Genomic DNA, 24,868 nt, shown 5'->3' on the forward strand with positions numbered 1-24,868 from the left:
TGATGGGTACAAATAGTCACCAGAAAAATTACTTTTGTGGCCTAGTATGTCAAGCTAACGTTTTTGTCTGGCATAGGCTTGGCAGCTTTAGTTCAAAGCCAGTCCAGGTTGGAAGAGGTACATGTCTGTCACACACATAATGGCTGTGAGTGCTCTACAATGACATTATTTATGAATACCAAGAGGGTTAGTTTCTGCAACCAAGGTTCTGGAAAAGGCATATTGACATAGACTTTAAAATTTCTTCAATTCTTTTCTTTCTTTAGCTACAACACTGCATGCCGAAGCCCCGGGAAAATCATCTTCACCAAAGAGGCAGCTCTTGAACAAAAGAAACAGTCAAAGAAGCACATGTACAACTGGATAAAAAGCAAAGCAAAACAAAACCCCAACATTTCCCTGCTACATCACATGAAAACAAAAAGCATAAATGTCCAATGAAGTTATGACATACATAAAGTATGTCAGTAGCAGAAATTTCTCCGCAGCATTTCTGCAGAATGCCTCATGTCTCAGAAAGTAGCTTGTTTGATGATAAAACCACATTTCAAGAGGTGGTGCTTCATTCATTAGTGTGTAGCAATGACATGCCTTCTGCTGCACAGACAGGAAAGGGATTTTTGAAGTCAACTAACCTTAATTACTTTCAATTTACTAAACAATAGCAATAGGATGTTTAAAACTGACAAAATTAATAGCTCTCCTTTAAGTATCTTCAATTAAGCAGCCGGTTTAGGAGGTATCTGCAGAAGCAAATAAATAAATAAGGCTGATAAATCCCACAGTAGGATAGGATTTAGTAGGGTGTCCATTCCTTTAGTAGGATATACATTCCATGTAGCAGCTGCTGACAAATATCACTTCAATGCTGTTTACCCAGCTGACCATTCAAAGGAGGGCTGTACCATTTCTAAAACTAGGGTTTTCTTCTGGGGAGCAAACAACAACATTCAGTTTCATAACAGAGGATGTAACACAGCTGAGCTTTCACACTAGTTTGCTCATTGCATCCTTCTCTCCACAGCACATCCATGAGGAAAAACAAAGGCCTTTTTTCCCATTAGTGAGTGAGCAGACACTAGGTTTGTGAACTGCATCATTCAAACAATGGGACAACTCAAAAATTCTATTTTAATACATTCAAGATCTGCGCTCTGTGCACAATTATGTCATTCTATGTATATATTTGTTAGAAAGGATCTATACGAATATATATGTAACAGAATTTCATCTTCCTAAAGACACACTTTGGCTGACATGAATATTTCAAGGCAAACCCAGGAGTCCTTCCCTGCCAGCACACCCAGGCCTTCACCCATATTCCTACCAGCATCAGACAGGATTTAGGCTGAAGAGAGAATGTGAAAGCAGTGCTCTTCAGAAATCCTGCAGAAGAGCAGGTATGTGAGAAGGACTTGTGAGTGACAGGCAGCAGATTGCTTCAGGCAGGAGACTGAATCATCCTTATACACATCTAGAGTTCACAAGTCCTAATAAAGTCCTGTTTTCTCTCTCCTCGATTTCATCCCTTCAAGTTCCAGAGCAAAAGGGTAATTCAAGGAGAGCTCTTAAGCAGCAGTCACACTGTGTAACATGTCTGTAAGTTTACCAGTACAGTTCAAAGGGCATAAAAGGGACCTTGATTCTTTGAAGTACAGCTCCCTATGGTGTTTCTTCCCATAAAGAGCCAAACATATGCCATAAAACTTTATGCTCAAACTTACAGGAATCTGGCTGAGGGCCTGGGAGTGCAAGGAAGCTAATTAGTTCAAACCACCCCCTGGTTCCCCTGTTACCTCCCATCCAAACAGTAGCATAACCCAACAGAAGTTAAAATTTTTTGATCAAAGTACAGCCAGGGCACAGGCCACATGCTTTTCTTACATAAGCTTGTGGTTGTTGGGTTTTTTTGTTTGTGTGTTTCAAAGACACTAGAAGAACCAGAAAATCATCTTTGGCCAGACTGCACGTGTCTAATGTCCAGGAATTCACCAGTAGTACACGAGGGAAAAAGTATTCCACTCTTCCTTAGGCATCACTACCATGGTATTTTTATGTACCCCTGTATGTACTGTTAGAGTAAGTGCAGTATTAGTGCTGCTTTCCAGGGTAGTCAGTACCATTACATGCACTTAACTGGAAAAGAGAAAAGGCCAGAGGAGCATGGACTGGTCATGGACAAAAAGCAGACTGCTCACAGAAGTTGAGACTTTTACATGACTGTGGGAAAGATACTGTGGCCAGGTATTGCAAAACTAATCAGCTCCAAAAAGAAAGGGTACAGCAATGCAACAATGCAAAGTGCTTTGCTGAGGAGGTTATGGAAGTAATGAAGTCAGGCACGAATCTAACAAACAGTCCACCTGCCCAAACTGGGCCATTAAGTTATGATAATCTTGACATTCCCACGGAGAAACACCAAGTCAAAGAGACTGACTGTACACTCTTACCTGACTATGTCACTCTACAGCCTGAAAACCTAAATTCTGTTCTCTGAAAGCACAAACCAGGATGCTCTGGCTCACACAAGCAACAGAATCAGCTGTTTCAGTAACTGTGGATGAGCTGTACATGGAATTTAAATATTTACTATTTTGGAGAGAGGAAGAAGAGGAGACCAATCACCTTTTTTTCCCTCCAAATTAATCTTTTCCTGAACCCCTTCCTCTCTTACTTCACACGGAATCATAGAATCACAGAAGAGTTTGGGTTCAAAGGGACCTTTAAAGGTCATCTAATCCAACACCTCTGCAGTCAGCAGTGATGCCTTCAACTGGACCAAACTGCTCAGAGCCCCAAAGAGCCTGACCTGGAATGGAACCAGGGATGGGGCATCTAACTACCACCTCTCTAGGAAACCTGTATCATTGCATCACCACCCACGGTATGCTTATATCTAGACTAAGTATCTCCTCTTTCAGTTTAAAATCACCACCCACAGTTAAAAAAACAACAAAACAAACAAAAAGACCCCAACAAAAACCACCACATTGCTTATATCTAGGCTAATTATCTTCTCTTTCAGTGTAAAATCACCACACATTGTCCTCTTGCAACAGGCCCTGCTAAAAAGTCTGTTTCTATCTTTCTTATAGGACCCCTTAAAGTACTGAAGGACGACAATGAGGTCTCCCCAGGTCCTTTGTTTCTCCAGACTGAGCAATTCCAACTCTCTCAGTCTGTTTGTGGCCTCCCCTGCACCCACTCCAACTTTATCTTGCATGACTGAGCTGACAAGGCCATTTTCTGTAGCTTCCAAAACATTTTTACAAACTATGACATCCACACAGCTTATCTCCTTTCTCACTTCCTGATAGCTTCACTCATTTTCCAGCACTGTGCCATGAGATTTCCCCTGTGCTGAGGTCTCCCACATGCCAGAAACAGACAGCTAATTCCTTATGTGCCTTGTGGGCTCCAAAAGCAGAACAAGTACTGTATCATAACAAGGTTAGTCATTCCTGCCCCAAAGGCACCTGGCTGTAAAACATAGCCCAGAGTGTCCAGGTACAAGTTCTACCTTTGCACTCAAACCTCTCAATTCCTGATGACAGAGATCTTTTCTGTGCCAACAGGGATAAACTTAAGAGGTTGTGCTTGAATGTGATCACTGTCTGTTGCAGTCAAGCTCTGTCTTTGCTAGCTAATTTTTGGAGGCAGTTACTCTAGTTCACAGACAGGAAACAATTAGAACATCTGCTAAGAGATCATATCAAATGAAGGAGAATCATGAGATCTGGTCACATAATATAGGTACCAAAAAAACTTCTGTGCATGACCTGAGGATCATGATCCTTACTAGATGTTGTGACATTCCTTGGAAATGAGATAACATGGTGGCAGCTACCTCCTACCATAATGCACTTGGTTCTCTGGAGAGAAGTGAGCTTTTGAGGTTGCTCTGGACAACACAAGCTTGCCAATACATATCCCTATTTTGCATCATGTTCAGTTTTACACATGGCTAGAGCCATAGAAACCCATGTGAGCACTTTAGTTAGCACAGGTTATTGACACGAATGTTTGTGGGCTCAAGACCTGAGAGCGCAAGCTTCTACATCCTCTTACCTAGTCATTTCAATTTTGTATCCTTTGTGGGGGAGAAAGAGCAATTTGCAAAGTAATGCACTTACTGCACTCTGATTCAAATCTGCATAATAAAAGCATTTGCTTTTTAAAGCGTATATTAATCCTTAGAAGGGAGAGAAAGTGAATGCTCTAATATTGTTCAAGATAGCTAGACAGAGTTCCATTATTTTAATTTACATTTTATTGGGTTTTTGCCTTGGTAAAGAAACACATGTTATAACTAATCACAGTTCTAATTACTGACTGATTCTATCTTTTATTACTGCTAAAATTTCTATTAGGGAAATGAAAGAAACTAATAGGATCATTAAAAGATCAATAGGAAATATTGCTTACAGAGAAGTTGCATTGTATAAACTTCAACTCAGCAGCTAGGATCAAAAGAATTCCTTGGAAAGAGAGAATAATACATTTATTCCACTTAGGAAAGAACACGAACTGATTTAAAGGTTATCCACAAGAAGAATTCTTTTTAATTTCATTCCTCTGAGAGCAGTAAGTGAATGAAAAACACAACAAAATTTTGATTATCTTTCTCTCCTCACACTTCAAATATTCTTTGTATAGATTCTGACTGTCTTTAAAGGGCATCATTAAGATCTGGAATGCACGTGACATTGTTGAAAATAAGCAACATGGGAACTTGGTTTAAATTGTAGCTTCATGACCGAGGTTCTCGTTCTCAAATGATGCTCAGATAGATCCCACTGGCTCTCCAGTCTGTCTAAATTCTCTATTTCATTTAAATACATAAAGTATTAACACGGTCAGTGCCTTTTCCCATACGAGAACCCCTACTTTGATGCACCTCCTTGTTATGGCTGCCAGAGTGAAAGGTAAAGATGTACAGACAGAAGTACAATGGTGGGATTAGAGCAAAATAACTTCTCTCTTTGTTTATTAATACTTTTAATACTTTAAAAATCCTCAAATCCCTCACTAATTTCAAATCTAGATGCAAATTTCAATGACAAGCTGGTACAAACTACAAGTGGGCAACAGCATCAGCCCAGCAGTATCAAATCCCAGGGTGCAGCTCAAAGCACAGCTCATATAGAAGCAGTATCTGCCCCATGACACAAAGATAAAAAGTGCCAACATCAGATACAAATGTCTGAGTGAAGCACATGCCCAAAATTGAAATCCAGGAACTTCTGGATCTGTTTAGATCTTTGCTTACCTAAAAAGGTCTTTCTTTCACAAGTGAACTCTGCCATATTCTTTCTTCAAAAGTCCTTGGAAAAACAACCTTCAGCCTCTGAAAGTCATCTCTCTTGGTCACTTGCTTTGATTAATCCCTCCTCTTCCCACAGATCATAAAATCAGAGTGTTGTTTTGGTTGGAAGAGACCTTTAAAATCAAGCCCAACCATTAACTCAGCATTGTCAAGTCCACCACTCAACCACATCCCTCAGCACCACATCTATACAGATTTTGAATATTTCCAGGGATGGGGACTCCAACACTTTCCAGGGCAGCTTGTTCCAGGGTTTGACAGCCCTTTAAGGGAAGAAATTTTTCTTAATACCCAACCTAAACGTCACCTGGCACAAGTTGAGGCCTTTTCCTCTAGTCCTATGAATCATTACATGGGAAAAGAGACCAACCTCACCTTGCTCCAATCTCTTTTGAGGAAGTTGAAAAGGGAAAGAAGGTTGAGATGTCAAAGTCTTGACACCCTTCCATATCTTGATTCAGTAATAAAACATTAAGGGAAATGTATTTGCAAACTAACCACCCAAACTGGTTGGTCTGAGCATAATCAACCTGCCCAAGATTGAAGATCTCTGAGGTACAGTTCAAAGCCTTCTTTAAAAATGCACCATGAATTATGGCTCACCACATTTCAGCATGGCCCATTAAGAGATATTTTACTGCATTCTGTCTAGGCATGTTTCACTAGCTCATACAGTTAATAGGGAAATGATGAGCAGTTGACTTGGTTGTGTTAGCCATGTTAGAGAAAAAAATTATGTCCACAAAGGACTAGCTCAGTTCTGAACAAAGTTTTCAAGGCAAAGCGGAGTGTTGTATGAGTGCAATCTGCTTCCAGTGTAGGTCAACTGAAGTGGAAAGGTGCTAGCACTGATGCTGTAGGTCTGTGTAAAGCAAATTTGCAATGCCTTCCAGGGAGTCAAAGTACTGATAAACATTGCAGAGAAAAACACAATCACCCCAAAACAGCTGGAGTCCTCCTGAAGATATAATGCCTGATGTAGCTTCTGTAGCACCTCTATTTATAAACATTCTTATATGTTGGAATACCACGAGAGAAAGAAGAAGAAACTGCAGTGGCCCTCCAGGAGTCAGTGTCTGAGCTGAATTTCAGAATCCCTGATTCTACAGTGTTGTGGAGGCTACCCTGAAGTGCAGTCCCTGGAGCCTCCTTTGATGCCTTTTATTCAAGCTTTCTCACTATTCAGAATGAATTTTCTATAACAGAGTGCTATAGCTCTGTCTACTTCCTATTTCCCACAAGGAAAAAGGAAAACAGAGGTCTTCTTACTCAAAGCAGTATTGATACTTCAAGTCAAAGACCTCCAGCGTTCTCAGAAAAAATATGCATTCTATGGCCTAGTAAACAAGTAATAATACCTATTTCAGATAAATACCTCACATCCATAAAGAAGTGGCAGACATCTGACAAGTCCTAAATCATGACATGCTCCAAAGCGAACACAATAAAATCCATAAGATGACACAAAAAGTCACAAAACCTACCTGACTGAAAGCTTAGAATCACAGAAAATTAAAAAAAAAAGATATAAAAAATAAATATTTTTTCTTCCTTTTTAGAAAAAGGTAAAACTATTCCAAAGTACAGCATATATGTGGCAGTGCTATAGCTTGAATTGTGTACCATTTCACTTCAAAAAATTGCCTGCTTGGCCAGCATAATCCATAGAATCATAGAATTGTCAGGCTTGGAAGGGATCTAAAGGATTATCTAGTTCCAACCCCTCAGCCATGGGCAGGGACACCTCACACTATATCAGGCTGCTCAGAGCCACATCCAGACTGGCCTTAAAAACCTCCAGGGATGAAGCTTCTACTACCTCCCTGGGCAACCTGTGCCAGTGGCTCACCACCCTCATGATGAAGAATTTCTTCCTAACATCCAATGTTGATAATGTTGATCCCAGAATCCCAGCATGGTAGGGACCTCTGAAGATCTAGTCCCTTCATCCAGGCCACTGATGAAGATTCGAGACTGAACCCAGTACTGATCCCTGGAGAACATGATGTTTTGGTTTATGCTGAGTGTTGTCTTTTTAAAAGGGATTCATTGTGAATACAGACTGAATTACTATTTGAATTTCCAAAAGGATTGTTGCCTTCACTGCTGAAAAGTTGCCATTTCTTGAATACTACGTGACAGACAACCTGGAAAGTAATACTCAAAATTGTATTTTGCAGTAAATTACACTTTGCAGAGGTCAAAGGGATAGTTTTCACAAAGCTTAGACTGCGATAATCTTTTCTACAGTTTCTTGTCTTGCATTACCCTCTTTCTTCTCATATCATATTTAAAAACAAATACTGTTTTCTGATTGCAGATTCCCAAGTGGCCTAAATGCAATGTAAGGAGTCAATTAAAAGAAATCAGCAACTGATTAACCTGAAGCCAGTAGAGAAGTTAATCCAAGAACTGTTTAGTTTGGAAACAAAGAAAACAACTTTGACAGTCCAGGAGCGTCTCTTTTGGCCAGTCACAGCACCACAAAATGGAAGCAAAATGCTGTCATTTAAAAATTATATAGATTGCTTAACCTCTGCTCTGAAAGGACATTAAATAGCTAAAAGCTCAGGCTGAAGGTAACACAGTGGGACATAGTTTATAGATATTTCACAGGACTTTTCATTAAAGGAAAATGACGATGTTCTAAGTGTGATCTGTGCTTGGCATTAAGGCACCAGCAGGTGTAAATGCAATTCAGCAAAGCCTGCCCCAAACCCATTTGTTACTCTTGTTTATGCTGACTGTTTCCACACAGAATCCGTTCCTCCTAACACTGCCCTTGTTTTTAATAACCAAGCAATTATTGGCTTCTGTATGCAACTCCGAGACATCTGTTTTCCTCTTTTGTCACTATATCTTTTTTCGTTTCAGGATTTAGTTGCCTGAAACTAAGCCAAGATCTGGTATCAATCAAACCAGTGGATTAATTTACTCCAATAATAATTATGAAGGCCTTTTTGGGGTGGGGGAGAACATGAAGGGGGTTGATTCAATATCATGCAGCATTTCAGGCAACGCCCTACTCTTCTGGTAAAGCAATCTTCATCTGCTAACATTTCATCATTTTCTAAACAGTACTTCTATAAATCTGTGGCTTTCTAGCAACAAAGACCACATGTATGTGTTGAATGAACACTTAAAATGACGACAATGACTGCACTTTAATGTCTTTGTTTCAGCTTCCTGGCATTTGCTGCATCATTTTGCCAGTTTCTTCATAGTTATAAATAACATATTGAAGGTACTAGTTGATGACCAAAACCTAAAGATTCATGAGCATCTGCTTTTAGCTCTTCTGCCTTCAGCTGTTCTCTCTGTTCTTGTTCTCTGATCCACAGTTAGGTTATTAAGGGATTTCCCCTGATGCTCTGACTTTCAGACACTGGTTATCCATCTGCAGTCCCCTCTGTCCTGATCCAACCATATGCCTTGTCCAGCAACTGTAGTCCACAGGTACAAATGCCATGAACTGGCACCAGTAACAGATGTTGCTCCACAGGAGAAAGTCAATAACTTCAATCTATGTTTAATTTTTTGCATTAAAAAGAATCTTTACAAGGAAATGGTGAGATTAAAACTGGTCATGACATGGTCCAAGATTCATCTGCACTAACATCATTTACAAGAGTTTTCATTTCTGAGGGATGCTCATGTATGGGTAGATATTTTTAAGGATTGTTTTGCTTTGATTTAAGTTTATGTGATTTGCAGAGACAATATTTTTACATTAAAATATTTTGATATAGTGGAAAATGTATTTTAACTACTTACATTTCTTGTGCAGAGCCTGAATGGTTTACATGGTTTCAATGATCCGCACTGTAACAGCTTAAACAAAGACAATCACATGGGCTTAATAAAAATGGTGGTAATAAAAAAGAAAAGCTGTATGCTAAGGGGAAAATATTTATACTGGAAGCAATAATTATGCAGCACTTTTTATCCCCAGAAGTGCTTTTTAAGTGTCATCTGGTGGTTTGCTCAAAAGACCAACAGCCAGGATTGGATTTCTTCTCTCCCCTGCCGCCAACATGCTGTGTGGCCTAGGACCGATCCCTTATTGTTGGATTCTCTGCAATGCCAGGCACCTATCCTAGTGCCTCTGAAAAATTAGATCATCAGTTTCCTTGGATCTCATTTCTTCCACCTGCAAAATGAGATTAGTCACTCTATTTTGCAAGGCTGTCAGGAACATTAATCGGTATTTGTAGGATGTCTGGAGATCCTCAGATAAAAGAGACCTACAATAACCTGACATTATTTATGGTCAGATACTCCCCATGACAAAGAACTGAAGTTGCTCCCTGAGGTGATGGAGAGATGTCCTTAAAGGTAAAGAAGTGGGCTAACAGTGAAGGAATAGAACTTAGTCTCCACTATGTGTGAGGTGTCTCACAGCTCTCCAAACTCAGGTAACAGGCTGTGGAAATGATGAGGAGACTTCTGCTCCTGAAAACAAGAGGGAACACACCAGTATGACATGACAGAGAGTAGACAGGGCCAACTGAACAACTGCCATCTGCACTACAGATCTGTCAGAGATCATCTGCTGAACATAGTACACTGAAACTTGATTGCTTCAGGACTTCACAAATACAGTGTTCCAGAAACAGCAGATTTAAAAGTCCAGCATAACCTACAAGGTATGAAAGAGGCTAGCATTCACTCTCCAGTATGGACTGCTCCAAGAACCCCTGCTCCATTGATAAGGTAAGTTGGAAAGAGAAAAATGTACAAAAGCTAAATGGAAACTAATGGAAACAACTCACACAGAAGAGCTGCTGGAACATACAGGAACAATTTTCATTGTTATCACTATAGAAGAGTCAGAAAACTTCAAAAGCTTTTTATCAGATTCTCCAAGGCACTTAAGAATTAGGTTCCAAAAACACCTCTCTTAAATCCTATATCCTTCCAGGCAAATTTGGTATCCAATCATGGATGCAGTGTAACCAAGATCTTATTCAGTATGGAAATATATCTACTGAAGTCTTTCTCTTCTTCTGCTCTTCCTCCAGGCATATAGAGATGATTTGTTTAGGCTATTTAATCAACTTCCAACCACTACCTTCTTCCAAGTTCTAATTCTCTACTTCCTCTTCTTTAAAGTTGAAACAGTTAATTCCAACATGTCCAAAGTGCCTAACCTTCCATCCTGAGCTTTTATCACATTGTCAGTTCTTGGTAACTACCCAAGTTAACTTCCTTCTTGCCCTGAGCAACTGATAAATCCTCCCACATCCAGCCTCTCAATGTTGCAGCCTGCTCATTTTATTTGACAGGATAAGCTTCTGATTTTAGTTCTAGTGCCTGACCTAATACCTAGAGAAGTCTGGAGTGGAGAATTGGTTACTGGGGATATTCAGTAATCTCTTTCATGACATCTTAATAGTCATATAGACACCTCTGTATTATTTTGATATCTTTAAGTTCATTATTCCTCCAGAAGAATTTGCACGTTAAATATCCCAGTTATTTAGCACCAGCTTTTACACAACAAAATGTATTTGAAAGCATGATGACTTGTTAGAACTTTAATAAAATATATATTCAAAGCTTATAAGGCTTTGATTTTCATTTTCACTAAGGCCCTCCACTGTACTCTGGCAGAATAAAATGAGAGTAAATGGAACATGGCCATGCCTTATAGTCACTTTAAACATCCATTACACAAACAAGAGGAGTCCTCCTGTCTGATAAAAAGAGAAGCTGAACATTTTACCACATTATGACAAGTAGTCTTTCTTCCAGCAAGTCAGTTAAATTGCCATAGACAATAACATAAAATAGAATAAAAGCTCATCTTTGAGTATGGAGTGCCACGTATACATCACCTCCAGAAGTTGTTTGCTTTATCGACCCACGAGCTTTTTCTCCACACCCAGTTTCCTGCTATCCCTCACAGAAACTTGCCAAGGTCTTTTTGGGATCTTCTGGGAGATTTCCAGCATTTAGTTTGTTTCTGCACTTGCAGTTTCAGTTCGAGAGACCATTTGATATATTGAAAATTACCATCAGGGAAGGAGTTGGTGTGAAAGTTTTAATCAGCAGGAGCTTAAAATACGTTATCTCTCAGAAGTGAAGCATGCAGTCTAATGCATACAAATGAATGTCCATCACAGTGGGTTTTGTGGGTACAATAGACTTAATCTTTGAGAGGTGCCACAAATCATCATTTCCAGTAGCCAGCAAAAAATGGCCAATTACAAAAGAGCACTTATACAGGATCACTTAGACATACAATGCAGACTCTCCTCCTTGTATTTTCATTGGGGCTCAGCCATGAATCACTGTATGAAACTGCCTGTTTGTTGGCTGGTAACTTGAAGAAAAGATTCCTTTCTCTTTCATATCTCCACTTTGTTGGTGGGAGAGGAACTTTCCTTTTTTAAAAAATATTTTTCCACAGTCAACCATTTTAACAGGCTCAGTCTGAAATCCCAGAGAACAATATTACCTGTGCACATAACATTTCTGTGGGCTCTTATAACCTCATTCCGTCTCCACACAATCATGACATTCACTTCTGGACATTTCCCGTTCCCACGGGAAGATTACTTATCACTGAGAAGTGCTCGGAATACGACGGCACAATCCACTTAAGATTCATTTGTTTGCATGCTGTATATGCTTTCTATAGCACTGTATTAATTCACTCTGAGATTACAGGATTGCAGTATTTATAAGACAAATGACCAGATTCTCTCTGTACTTCTGGAACCTGGCACTGGTGAGAACAGAAATTCACACAGCACCCAGCAGGAAGACTGTGCCTCCTTGTGCAGAACATAGTTTACTCCATGAATCAGTCTGTCTTTGCTCCATCCTGCTCTAAAGACACCACTCTAAAGGGCTTACACCTCTTTTCACTCCAACTTTACATCAATGACTGCAGCAGAATTACACATAAAAATGATATTAGCTCAAGGAAGAAGAGAACAAAGCCCTGATAATTCCCCTCTCCTCCTGCCAATGAAGATGTTTCAAAATTGCATTTCCTTGCATCACTTTGAAACATGATTCAATCGCTTTGTTAATTTAAGGAAGATCATATTTTAACTCTTTTTTTAACAGCTCAGTGCCCAGCTGGGAGGTTCAAGACTATGATCAATGGAGTAACCATACTACAGATGAGTTTCAAGCACTGCCCATTAGGCTTTATGGATTGCTTTAAAGTGTGCTTTAAAAAAAATAACAGGGAAAGAAATTAAAAGACCCACACTATCATTTTAGCTTTCACAATCTGTTATATGATCTCCATTTTGCAGTGGTAGGAGAGAATAAAACTCAGCCTTTTAGACCCTAGAAACAGGTGAGTGCATTAAATAGCTGGGCCCATGAATGTCATGCTATCCTTCCATTTTCACTTCCATTACTGCCTCTCTTTCTTAAACACCAACAGGGAACTGAAATTATCTCAAATGGTATAAAATCAAACTTCTGCTGACACTCAAGAACAGAACAGGGAGAGCCGGGCCCTGACAGGCAGTTACTTACAGTTTTACTCCCTGCTTAACAGAAAAAACCAACCCCCTCAAAACACACATACACACAAAAACCAACAAAAAACCACCATACCCACAACAAACAATCAGAAGCTGTTTTAAGATGATTTGGCCTTGTTCTCAGTTTCCATAAAGAAAGGACTGAGTCTCCTACAACAGAGGAGAGGAGATCCCATCACAGAAAGCTGCTGTGAATGCAGTGTCAGTAAACAGCATACAGCTGCAGACTATTGCAGACTGTCACACATTGCTGCTTTGAGCCAGCCAGCAGTGTGCTAAATGCATACTGATTTTTAAAGTACTGTACAAATTCAGCTGCCAGATTTCAATTTGTAGATGATACATGGAATGTCTCCATGAAACAACTAGTTGAGAGGCAGAACTAAGTGACGATGTTAAGTACATGGGTAAAAGAACAGCCAGTGTTAATGTAATGCTCAAGAGGCTGCTCCGCATTCAGTGGGGTTCCTCTGATTTCAGTGACCTTTGCAATGAGCCTCAAGACCACAAGTTATTAAAATATAGAACTTAATCAAATAATTCTGCTTTCCTGCTGATTTGATCTGCTTTATTCTCTCCATTTCTAGATAACGAGAAACCAAGTGATAGAATTCCCATTACTATTCTATTAAAAGGAAATGTAAGCCTTATATTTTGTTGCTAAAGATGAAAGGATCTGAAGACTTAATTCCCTATTCCTCTTCTTGATTGACCTAAGTATCTTCCTTACTTTTCAGGTCTTTGGTCAGACAAATTGATTTCTGTGCTTTCCTGTGTGATAAGCCCCTCATAAAGAAGCACTTAGTCACACAGTCCCTGTACATGGTATCATTCTTTAACCACTGCTCATGTGATTGTGCAGGGATATCATTAAATTGAGAGAAGTGCTTTCAAGTTTAGTTACTTTTTGATTTATCTGGACATATCTAGACATGCACTGAAACAGCATGTGTGTCTACCACAACTACCATGATGGAAAACAATTCCCTGTTTGGTATTCTATTTGTCTTTTCCAAACTGCATCATCCATACAGGAATAAACACATCCACAAAATGTACTGGAAGAGATTTTCAACTCTTCTGACAGTGAGAACAACATATTGGATTTCAGTGGATGTGGTCTTCATTTTCAAAGAGTGCTTGAGGCATGCCGTAAATGATACAAACCCCACCAGTCTTAGATATTTTCTACATGTCTGTTTCCTTTTCTACTCCCTTTTCAGCCAGTATTTTCTTTGGGCACAGACATTATCTCATCCTACATATCCACCACACTAGAACCGTGATCTCAGTTGCAGATGCATAGGTGTTAATATAATAAAATAATAGTAATGTAATACAAGAAGAATAAAGGTTGCTGAGTCACATTGCTGACTCAGTTTCCAAATAGAAGATCCAATTATCACTACTCGGTGGTATTTCAGCACAGGTTTTGTGCAGTGTAGATTTAGTTTCTATAGCATCTGTATCCACATTACAAACTTAGAAGTGATGGACATTAAGTTATCGTAGTGATAGGCACAGGGTAAACACTCAGAGCAGAATGGAGTACTTCAGGACTGGGACCAGGAAATTAATTACCTTCAGTTGTTAAAATATGCTGCAGGAAACACAACCCAAGGAACATTATGAGTCACAGAGTAAAGCCTTACATCTTCTGAAAGGACTGGAACATTGTAGTTTCCTCATACTAGCATTAAACTATAAAAACTGCACCAGTTACCAGCTCTGATCCAGTCTTACTCCCCCTGTGCAGTATGTCTCATTCTATGTTGTATTGTCATCTCTGATCTCCCAGTTCTGTGTAAACACAACCATTCTTCAAGTGTTAATGATGCATTTTTCTGATTCAAAATGCTCTTCAATATGAAGTGGCTTTAAAACAGACAGCAAAAGTGTAGTTGTCACTGAGTGCTTGAAGCTCTCATAGAGAATATCTAGTTAGAAAAATATTCATGCAGTTTATAAAGGTTAAGTCTTACCAGAAGCATCTCTTCTCATGTAAGCCCTTCAAATATGATGAAGAGGTAATATTAGCTCAGAGATCCTGTATGAAGAGACACACTTAATATAGAAAATAGATGCAGTTATAGCTCTGTTTTTCAGAGAGGGGAAATTCTTGCTGATACCAAAGAAAAAAGGGGGCTCCTTTTTCTTTTTCTCCCCCTCAAAACCATTAAGAATGCTGTTGTACCACAAGATCTGTTTCTGTTTGAAGACCACAACACAATGAGTTCATGCCAAAAACTCCATTTCTGATACTTCTGCAGCATTCAACTACCTGAAGGGAGGTTGTAGACAGGCGGAGGTTGGTCTCTTCCAGGCAGCCAGCACCAGAACAAGAGGACACAGTCTCAGGCTGCACCAGGGGGGGTTTAGGTTGGATGTTAGGAAGAAGTTCTATACAGAGAGAGTGATTGCCCATTGGAATGGGTTGCCCGGGGAGGTGGTGGAGTCGCCATCACTGGAGGTGTTCAGGAGGAGACTTGATAGGGTGCTTGGTGCCATGGGTTAGTTGTTTGGGTGGTGTTGGATTGGTTGATGGGTTGGACGCAATGATCTTGAAGGTCTCTTCCAACCTGTATTCTATTCTATGTATTCATAACCAAGGGACCCACATAACAGCTCATGTCCAAAAAGCTCAACCACTGCTTGAACTTGCAGGCTTTTATTCTGACAGTTGCTAGCAATAATCATCACTTGCAAGACACACTGTTGAAACGGGTTCCTGGGTTTTTAAATAAGTGAGCAAAGATCTAACTTTTTTTAAAGCAGAAATTTCTTATGCAGACAGACAAATGCTCAGCCTGAAGAATTCAAAAGCTTAGCAAACTTTATGTGCCCCTACAAAAATCCCAGAAAGTTAGCTATGTTTTCTGTCCATCATGTATATCTGTATTAATATATATTTCTAAGAACATTAGAGAACCACAATGGTGATTAAAAATTGAGGATTTTGAGAGATACTGCTCTGCATCACTGGCACATATTTCAATGTTATGATGGATTGATGTTTTTCACACTAGTTTCAGGACTTTTGTATCTGTGTTCAGCATAATAATTTCATAGATCAGGACTTGATATATTAATCCATGTGGATTTATAAGTCACATCAGGATATTCCCTCCCAACCAGAGCTTGCTCTTTACCTATTTTTCTTCATGGATTCTGAAACAAAGCATTATGAGCTTACATCTCCAAATGATGCGTTAGCCCTCCAGGGCTTTTCCAGAAAGTATTGCAGGATCACAAGAGCAAAGTGTGCAGCCTAGATGAACTTGGCAAGCTTTTTCATGAGCCTGCAGAGACTGGAACAAGTGCAACTATTAATGTACCTCACACATCCTTAAAGAACACACCATCAGAAGTTCAGCTACAGCTGCAAATCAGCACTCAAACCCTACACAGTCAGCAGCAACCTGCTTATAGATTTGCAAAAAGTCATTCATTTCTCCTGTCTTTCAAGTTTTTCTGTTTCTTAAAGAAGTGTGATTTTCTTCAATATTTTTCAGCAGATGAAAACCAAAATGCAATTCATTCAATTTGCAACAATGTGCTTCGCAAAACAGAGGTATGGTGAACTACATCTCATGGCGCACTAGCCTTGTTTCACTCATTTGTTACACAAAAAAACCACCAATGAAGTCATGTTCAAGTGCATTCAACAGGGACAAGGACACCTGACAGTAGACCTTCTACAAGGAAACACTTTTGAGCCAGGTGTAGGGACATTAATTCTGATAGAGATCAGTATCCTGGATTACCGGTAGCTCTTGCCATGGTTTTGTGACACTTAGCAGGAACTGGCAGAAGCCTTAATTAAACTTATCCTCTACTGGCAGAATCCTTAATTAAGCATATCCTCTACTGGCATAGTCTTAGTCTTCATTTCTTAATTCTAATGTCAAAAAGAAAAGGATCGACAATCCCGAATTTTCTTTGCCATGTAACAGACTCCTAATGGAAAACTGCGCCTCAAGCTCTCCCTGCAGCAGGCTTTCAACAGTTCTGTGACATTCTTTTAAATCTCTATCAAAAGTTCTCATGAACTCCATCTAACTCTGCTCCTTGAAAAACAAAAACAACACTCTATTTCACAGAAGATCTACACAAGAATATTTCTTTACATCTGAAGACCTGAAAAACATTTGTGCTGACTTCTACAACCTTTAAAGCTATTTTAACTCTGGGTTACTGACTGTGCTGATTACAGTACTTGAGGTAACAGACACTGACTTTCTGTGAGGCTTCAGCTGAACTGTATATTTGAGGAAATCATGTGGGGCTCAGAGGGATATATTGCTGTGATTATTGTGGAGTAAATAATCATCCAATACCCTTACACAGTAAATATGGTGACTTTTCAAAACAAATCCTGTACGGCTGATTTTGAAAAGCTCCACACAGCTCCACCTTGATAATGGTTACATAAAAATTTTAGAACCCAAAGTCTATTTGATATAGATTTGTGTTTTTTTTTAAAACTCTGGCCAAATAATACTTTTCAGTAAGAACCAATGGAAATTTTATAGTAATTTTATTATTGGATATTAAGGCATATGCTCTTCTCCTCCCCACTGTCCTGTGTCACATTTTGAGCACTTCCTCATACGAAATGCTATTAAGTACAACAAAAATGGGAAGGATGACATTAGGCATGCACCTTTCCAGTGGGGAAAAGGTGAGGACTGGCAGCAAACCAAAAACCACCCACTGGTAAATCTGAGCTTAATATTCAAGCAAGTTTTCACTAGCACCATTTAATTTAAACCGGAATCCTTTTTAATTACAGGAGAATTTCCTTGAGACTTCTTTCATAGCCCTATTTTTAGAGAACATGAGCCATCCTGGCAAACATTTCTTCATTCCTGAAGTGCTATCATGAGGACACACCTATCTCCAAGATATGAGTTACAACCCAGATGGCATCTTGGGGAAATCCAGCTGTTATTTAGAACATCCGAAAGCTCTCCTTCCTCCCTCCCTCTATGCCCTTGTGAGCTAAACAACAAACTCTGCTCTGTTCACTTGATCCTGAAACAAGTAGCTCCTAATCAAGCAAAGAAAAAAAAAAGAGTATCATTTACCTTTGCTGTTGTCTTTAATTAAATGTATTCCGCTCTGGTGCTGGCACTCACTCTGAACCTTTTGCTATGCAAATTCCAAGGCTAACTTCTATTCAGAGAACAAGTGTACACTTGAGAATGAGTTGGCATGTTTTCAGGGCTCCTTGTGTTGAAGTGCCCTCTCAGGTGTTTATGTTATCCTTCACAACAGCCTCTTCCTTTCCCAATTAGAATAATTAGAAAACTGCCAGAAAGAAAATGCTTTGTTTCTTTTTACCCACAATAGATCAAATAAGACCATATTCCATTCTGCAAATTATAGCCCCTCATTTCCTGTCCCTGGGAGCCTCAGTAGATGTATTAGTCTTGTCTTTTTATTTAAGAGACATCCCTTAAGTTGCTACCAGCTCAGGTTCACACACCTTCCAGGAGATTACCAATCCTGTTTGTGGTGATGCATTTCTATACAGCAGGACATATCAGGGACTGTGTCTTGAGATCTTTAAAGGAAAGAAGGGATTGCTGTTTCTCCAGATGGCCCAAAATTAGCCCACCAAACTGAAAATACTACGTGTTTGTGCCAAGTATTGAGGTGAGTTCCAAATAAACCTGAAGGGATTTAGACTGGTTTTGAACCAGAGAAAGACAATCAATCACTGTAATTGCACAATGTGATACAAGTCCAATAACAGATCTCTGCTTATTGACTCTGTCATGAATATAAGGGGAACTTCTATTTATTATTACCATCCAGAAAATAAGATGAGTTGCTCCCTGAACAGACTTAACTACCAGGGAGGGAAAAGCTAACACAGTAAGTCACAAAGACACAGAACAAAGCTGGTGAAGGGTCTAGAGCACCGGTTGTGTGAGGTGTGACTGAGGAAACTGGATCTATTCATCCTGGAGGTTCTAAGGGAGACCTTAGTGTTATCTGCAACTACCTGAAAAGAGGTCATAGAGAGATGGGGCTCAGTCTCCTCTTCCAAGGAACAAGCGACAGAATGAGAGAGAATGGCCTCAAGCTGATCCAAGGCAGGTTTAGGTTGCATAATGGAAGCAATTTCTTCCCCAGAAGGGTTGCCAACCTCTGAAGCAGGCTGCCCAGGGCAGTGGTGGAGTCACATAGTTTATGCTGACCTGACAGTGCTGGGTTAATAGTTGGACTTGGTGATCTTAAAGGTCTCTTCCAACCAAACCAAGTCTATGATTCTAAGTTCAGCACACATAAATTTTAAAGAACTCCTTGTAGGGCTCCCTTCCTAGGACCTTTAAGGATGAGTTAGAAGTGTGTCTCTTCAAATTATTTTTCTTGTGCAAATACAGCAGAGCATGCCACTGTAAACAGGAGTAAGGACTCAACTGCTGTATCAGTTCTAATAAATTAGCATTACTTTCTCTAATAATTGACTTTTTGTAAACTTACATGGTGAAAAAGAGAGCCACCCGTTAGGAACCACAAGGAGTTGTTTATGTGTAGAACTGTTTCTCCTGGACCAGTCAATCACTTCTAATTTTAATCCAAAATCTTAGCACTATTTACATTCTCCAACCTACTTCAACCTTTGCAGCTGACTTAGATTCACTTCTTTCCAGACAGCATGTTGTCAGAGTTTACTTTATGAAAAATTAAAGAAAAACATGTAACAAAGTACAAAAACACACAATTGTTTTGGTGTTTTTTCCCTGACAATTAGGGCAGACAAAAATCCAAAACAAATCAGGATTGTTTTCCCTCTCCAAGTAAAATGATGTTTTGTACAAATTAAGAATTGCCCACAGATTCACCTGGGATTTGCACTGGATTAAGGATTGAACTTGATGATCTCAAAGGTCTTTTCCAACCTAGTTAATTCTATTCTATTCTATTCCATTCTGATAGAAAAAGGAATTAGATTTACATCACCAACAGAAGATACAGTAGTCCTGGAGTTTACTTCATAGCTTGGTGTTCATCCAAGCTCAACGTTAATTTTTACCTCAGAGGAGAAAATATGAAAGTAGACCTGCATATGTCAGAAAGAAAAGAGACTGAACTTTGGTTTCCAACATCTCTTGTGAGTGTTCTTATCGCAGAACTAGGGAGGAAAACACACTATATCTATGACATCTTTGCATCTTACTCCCAGTATGGATCAATAACTTCTCCCCATGTATTTCAGGGCAGTTCTACATATCAGACTGTTTCCCATCACAGCATCAAGGTCATTTCACATTGTGCTGTATTCTAAATGGAAACAGAATTTTCTACATATGCAGTTCAGTTTGCAGCAACCCTGAAGTCAGATGTGTTCAAAGGGACAGACAAGTCTATATGGTCCTTGAAGGGATTCCTGGAACTGACTGAGCTGTGACAAAAAGAGTGAGTCCAAGTACACATTTACCAGCATACCCCATGACACCAGATGGTCATTCTTTGTAGCAGTTCCAGAAGTCCCAAACTGTGGCCCTGTAAGAGCCTGGGATATAGACATGTCCCCCTGTTTGGTTTCAACACAGAGATTCATGTCCCCGTAAAATAATATGATAGAAGACACAGAGGTCAGAGTGTCCCTTTGCCATCAGGGTTAATGTAAGGATTCAGAGTACATCACCACGAATGTTCAAAGAAATGGAACTCAGACTATGTCTGGAAACAAAACTCATGATAAATCCTCAATTCATAAAAACATGTTTTCACAAACATCCAAACCTACTAAATAAAATCAAAATATGAAATGAAACAGGAAACTCTGGAATGACCTTGAGAGCTCCAATCTTCAATTCTGTCAGACAGCTGGAGTGGCACGTCTCAGAAACAGAAGCTCTCCTATCTCTATCTGCAAAGACCATCAGCAAAGGGGTCCCCAAAAGAGGCAACATGAGTCTTTTGCCATCAAAGACCTTGAGTGATTCTTACCTATGAGCTAAAAAAAAAAAAAAAGAAAGAAAGAAAGAAAGAAAGAAAGAAAACCAAGCAAGAAATGCTGCTAAAGGGATCTCTCAACACCATGAATTTTCCAAGAGGACAGTGCTATATCATGACAGTGACATCAAAGCTGGACACAGAATAATCCATAAGAAGTCAGAAGCTTCACCTCCATGTAACTAAGGCAAAGCAGTGTTGCTTGTACTACTCTAATGAGTTTAGATCTATTTGTGTCGATATGCACTTTTGGACTGGTACCTGCTTTGACTGGTACATCTCTTTGCTGTCTTTCCCACTACAGCAACAATTTTTCCACCACTCAGAGTGACTGTTACTGCCTTAATTTCTCTTGGGTAAACTCCTGTGCTGAACAACGTAGAACTATTTTTTTCAACAGCTTGTAAACTCTTCACAGTTTTCAAGTAAGATTAAAACTTGGCCTGTGATCTGCTGCAAAGAGTCAAAGAGATGTGGAAAGATCACAAACACTGGGGGGAAAAAAGAACCAAGCTATATACGCTGTTCTGCTGATATAAATTGAATACACAAAGCTGCCACAGTTTGAAGGGGGGACTTCAGCCTAATTCCTGATCGCAAAGGCTGAATAATAAACTATATAATAAACTACCATTGGATACAAAAGAAAAATTATAATGAAGTCTATATAAATCCTTGGCTTGCTAATGGGAATATAGAGAAAAGGCATAAACAGTTCTTTTTCTCTTTTCTTCTCCTGTTGCTTCTGCTTGCAGCCTCTTTCTCTCTCTCTCCCATGGCCTTGCCAGGGTGTCTCTATTTTGACTACCATGAGGTAACAGGAAGGAGTGGAGGAGGACACGAACGGGTCCCCTGGATCCATCCAGGGGGATCTAAGTAGCTTCTGTGTTAGCTATAAATTGTAAATAAGTATGTAGTATTGTACACATATGATATATTTTGTACATATTCATTGCATTTCATCTTTCTAGATTTTTGTTTGCTTGTAAATACAGCTTCATTTGCTTCCAAATCCTTCAGAGCTAATGTAGCAATCTTAATTTGAGGGTAGTACTCCAACTTAGATGAGGGGTCATTTCAACCCACCACAAAAGCATGGGAAGACAGCTGAGATTCAGACCTGGTAATACAAAACTTCTAGCAAATGTCTAAGCTTGAAGACTCTTGAGTTGTCCATACAGTCACAGAATTACAGAATGGTAGGAGCTGGAAAGGACCTCTGGAGATCATCTAATCCACATGCTCCCTCTCCCAACAGCTAAAGCAGGGTCACCCATAGCAGGCTGGCCAGGTTTCCAATGTCCAGCCACATTTGGAATCTCTCCAGTGAAGCGGGCTGCACAAACTCTCTGGGCAGCCTACTCCAGTGTTCAGACACCCTCACAGGAAAGAAGTTTTTCTTCCCATGTTGCAGTTTGTGCCTGTTGCCCCTTGTACCGTTGCTGGGCAGCACTAAAAAGAGGCTGGCCCAAAAATAATATTAATATTCATTCAAACATTCATATTGTCCCCAAATTAGGCATTCATGACAGAATTCGGTGGCAAACATTTTCTCCCTTCCAGCAAATATAGAGCTATTTACCTTAGCAGAGTTGGTCTTAATGCTTTTTGTACTATCTGCTCAAGTAGTGAAATTGTTTTATAAAACAAGTATAAAGCAAAAGTGACTCCTTGAGCTAGAAGGAACACTGTGAGGGTGGATATCTCTGGGTTTGATTTTCCTCATGATGGAAAAAGTGATGGTTGATTTCATTTCAGAATTAAAGTATAGTAAAATTGCTGTAAGAGAATAACACAATCCATCACTATTACATGTTCCAATGGTTTTAAAAGAGCATGGGCCTGATTCTGGTCTCATTTATACCAGCCATAATAACTAGTCTACAGTCTACTTCAATTGATAGAATTGTTTTGATGCTCTGCCAGTACAACTCCACAGTTACACCATCGAGTTGTGTAGGATTACCACTAATACACACTTGTAACAAGATGAGACATAACCAAGGTAGATTTGGGAAAGCAGTTTCATCCTGTGTATGCATAATTCTGAATCTGAATTCATAGCATTCACAGTCAGAGTTCAAAAATATTATACATGTCTCCTTTAAAGCTGAGACCTCTTTCATATCCTGGATCTGTGACTTGAAGTTTCTTTACTTTCATTGGAGTGCTATTTGTCATATACAGTCATGCACACATTGTAGCAGTTTCACACATGAGCTCATGAATTAGTATTATCTCAAGTATATAATTATGAACAGTGGTATGGATTTATAGAATGGACACATGAATTATAGAATCATAATACTGGATGTTAAAAGCTCTTGCAGAGGGGAATAATTCCTATGCATTTACTGTAGCTGCTTATCCATCACTTTCAAGATGACTGAAACAAGCAGGAGATCTAGTTCCTGACACTGACAGTTTTAATGGCATCAATTATCAAAAACTCCAGAAGTCATCAAAACTTTTGAAAATGGTAACACTTCCCTTTTCTTTAAATTTATGTTATGTTAAAGAAGCTTAATAGGCATTTCAGAGTGTCTTTACACAATCTCCTTCCCTAGGTAGAGATACTGATACTGGCTGAGTAACTGGGATTATCATCTCCCTGTTTGTGGTGTACAAGGCTTTCTCTTGATGTGATATTCTGACAAGTACCTTCAGCCTTTTAACAGTATTGTTATGCTGTAAATACCAGAAAATATTCCACTTTTTCAGACCAAGATCCATACAGCTCTTCAAGTTTTCTATAGCATATCATCAGGGGAAAACACAAGATTAAGTTGTGTATAGAGTACAGACTCCCAGTTTTGGCAGCAAAAGATCAATGTCACCTTTAGATAACTCTTTACAAAATCTAAGAATGAACTGACTCCTTGATTGTGGTTTTAATATTAACATCATCATTGCAACTGAAGTTTTTCTGTGAGTTTTGACCTCATATCAAAAGATGACCTGAGCATCTAATGTTCCATCAGACTACGTCATTTATGTGATGCATTCACAAAGGCTACCTTTAGTTTGGCAAAGCAAGACTCAGTTATCTTCCTCTGTAGGCAATGAAAAGGGAAAAGTACCTCCAGAGACAGACTCAAGTTTATTTTCTGGAATTAGTCTTTGTGGATTGCTTAGAGATAAATAGGAACAGCATGCAAGAAGCCCCTTCTGAAGAAATCTTATTTTTCCATCATCCTCTCCACAAAAGGAAAAGAAAGCCAAGAAGATAGAGCCTCTTTTTAAGGAACATCCAATACTTTTCAAACCAGCTTTATGGCTTTTTTTCCTAATTGCATGGGGCTGACAATACAAGCTTTCATGATTTATTCTATTAACAGATGATCTATCTCAGTTTTTACTTTCTCTCATTCTGATTTTTCTTCTTGTTGTGAATCACTGACAAAAGGTAAAGGCATGAAGCCACTGCATATAAATAAAATTCATCATTTTACATCCCCCTGCAAAGTACACTGAGGTGCAAGGATTGTATCATTCTAGGGCAATGGCCTTTGTAATGAATATTCCCTGAGTTTAATGGTACTGATTTATAGCCAACAGAACTCACCTTAAAACAAGACATGAATTATTATGTACAAAGCCTGTTGTGCCAATATATTTAGGAATTCACATTTTTTTCTTTGGTGGCATGTGTGTACTGCTGTGCCAAAAGTTTAAGTCAGAAATTAAGAGCCAGCTAGAAAGCTTATGAAAAGTAGCTTCATCTTCTGATGAAAAAGCCATGAAACATGCTTCCCAGAAAACCTCACCAAAAACCTGGAAGTAATTGGAACTTCTTTTATGAAGCACAAACTTTCAGAAAAAAAGTAGCATTTCATAGAAGATTTTTTTCCTTCTTTTTCTCAAAGAGACACTGTATGTATAGAAAACACATTAGAATACCCTATTGGGAAGCCTTTCTGTCAAACTCTTCACTTGTGCAATAGTTTCTTGACATGAATCACTTGACACCTCACACAGGTGCAAAAAAATGTTGAATTTCAGTCACCAAAAAAACCCAAAACAAACCAAAACCAAGCCATGTTAAGCCAGGGAGAGGAATGAG

This window comes from Dryobates pubescens, chromosome 32, assembly GCF_014839835.1.
Source record: "Dryobates pubescens isolate bDryPub1 chromosome 32, bDryPub1.pri, whole genome shotgun sequence".
Taxonomy (NCBI): domain Eukaryota; kingdom Metazoa; phylum Chordata; class Aves; order Piciformes; family Picidae; genus Dryobates; species Dryobates pubescens.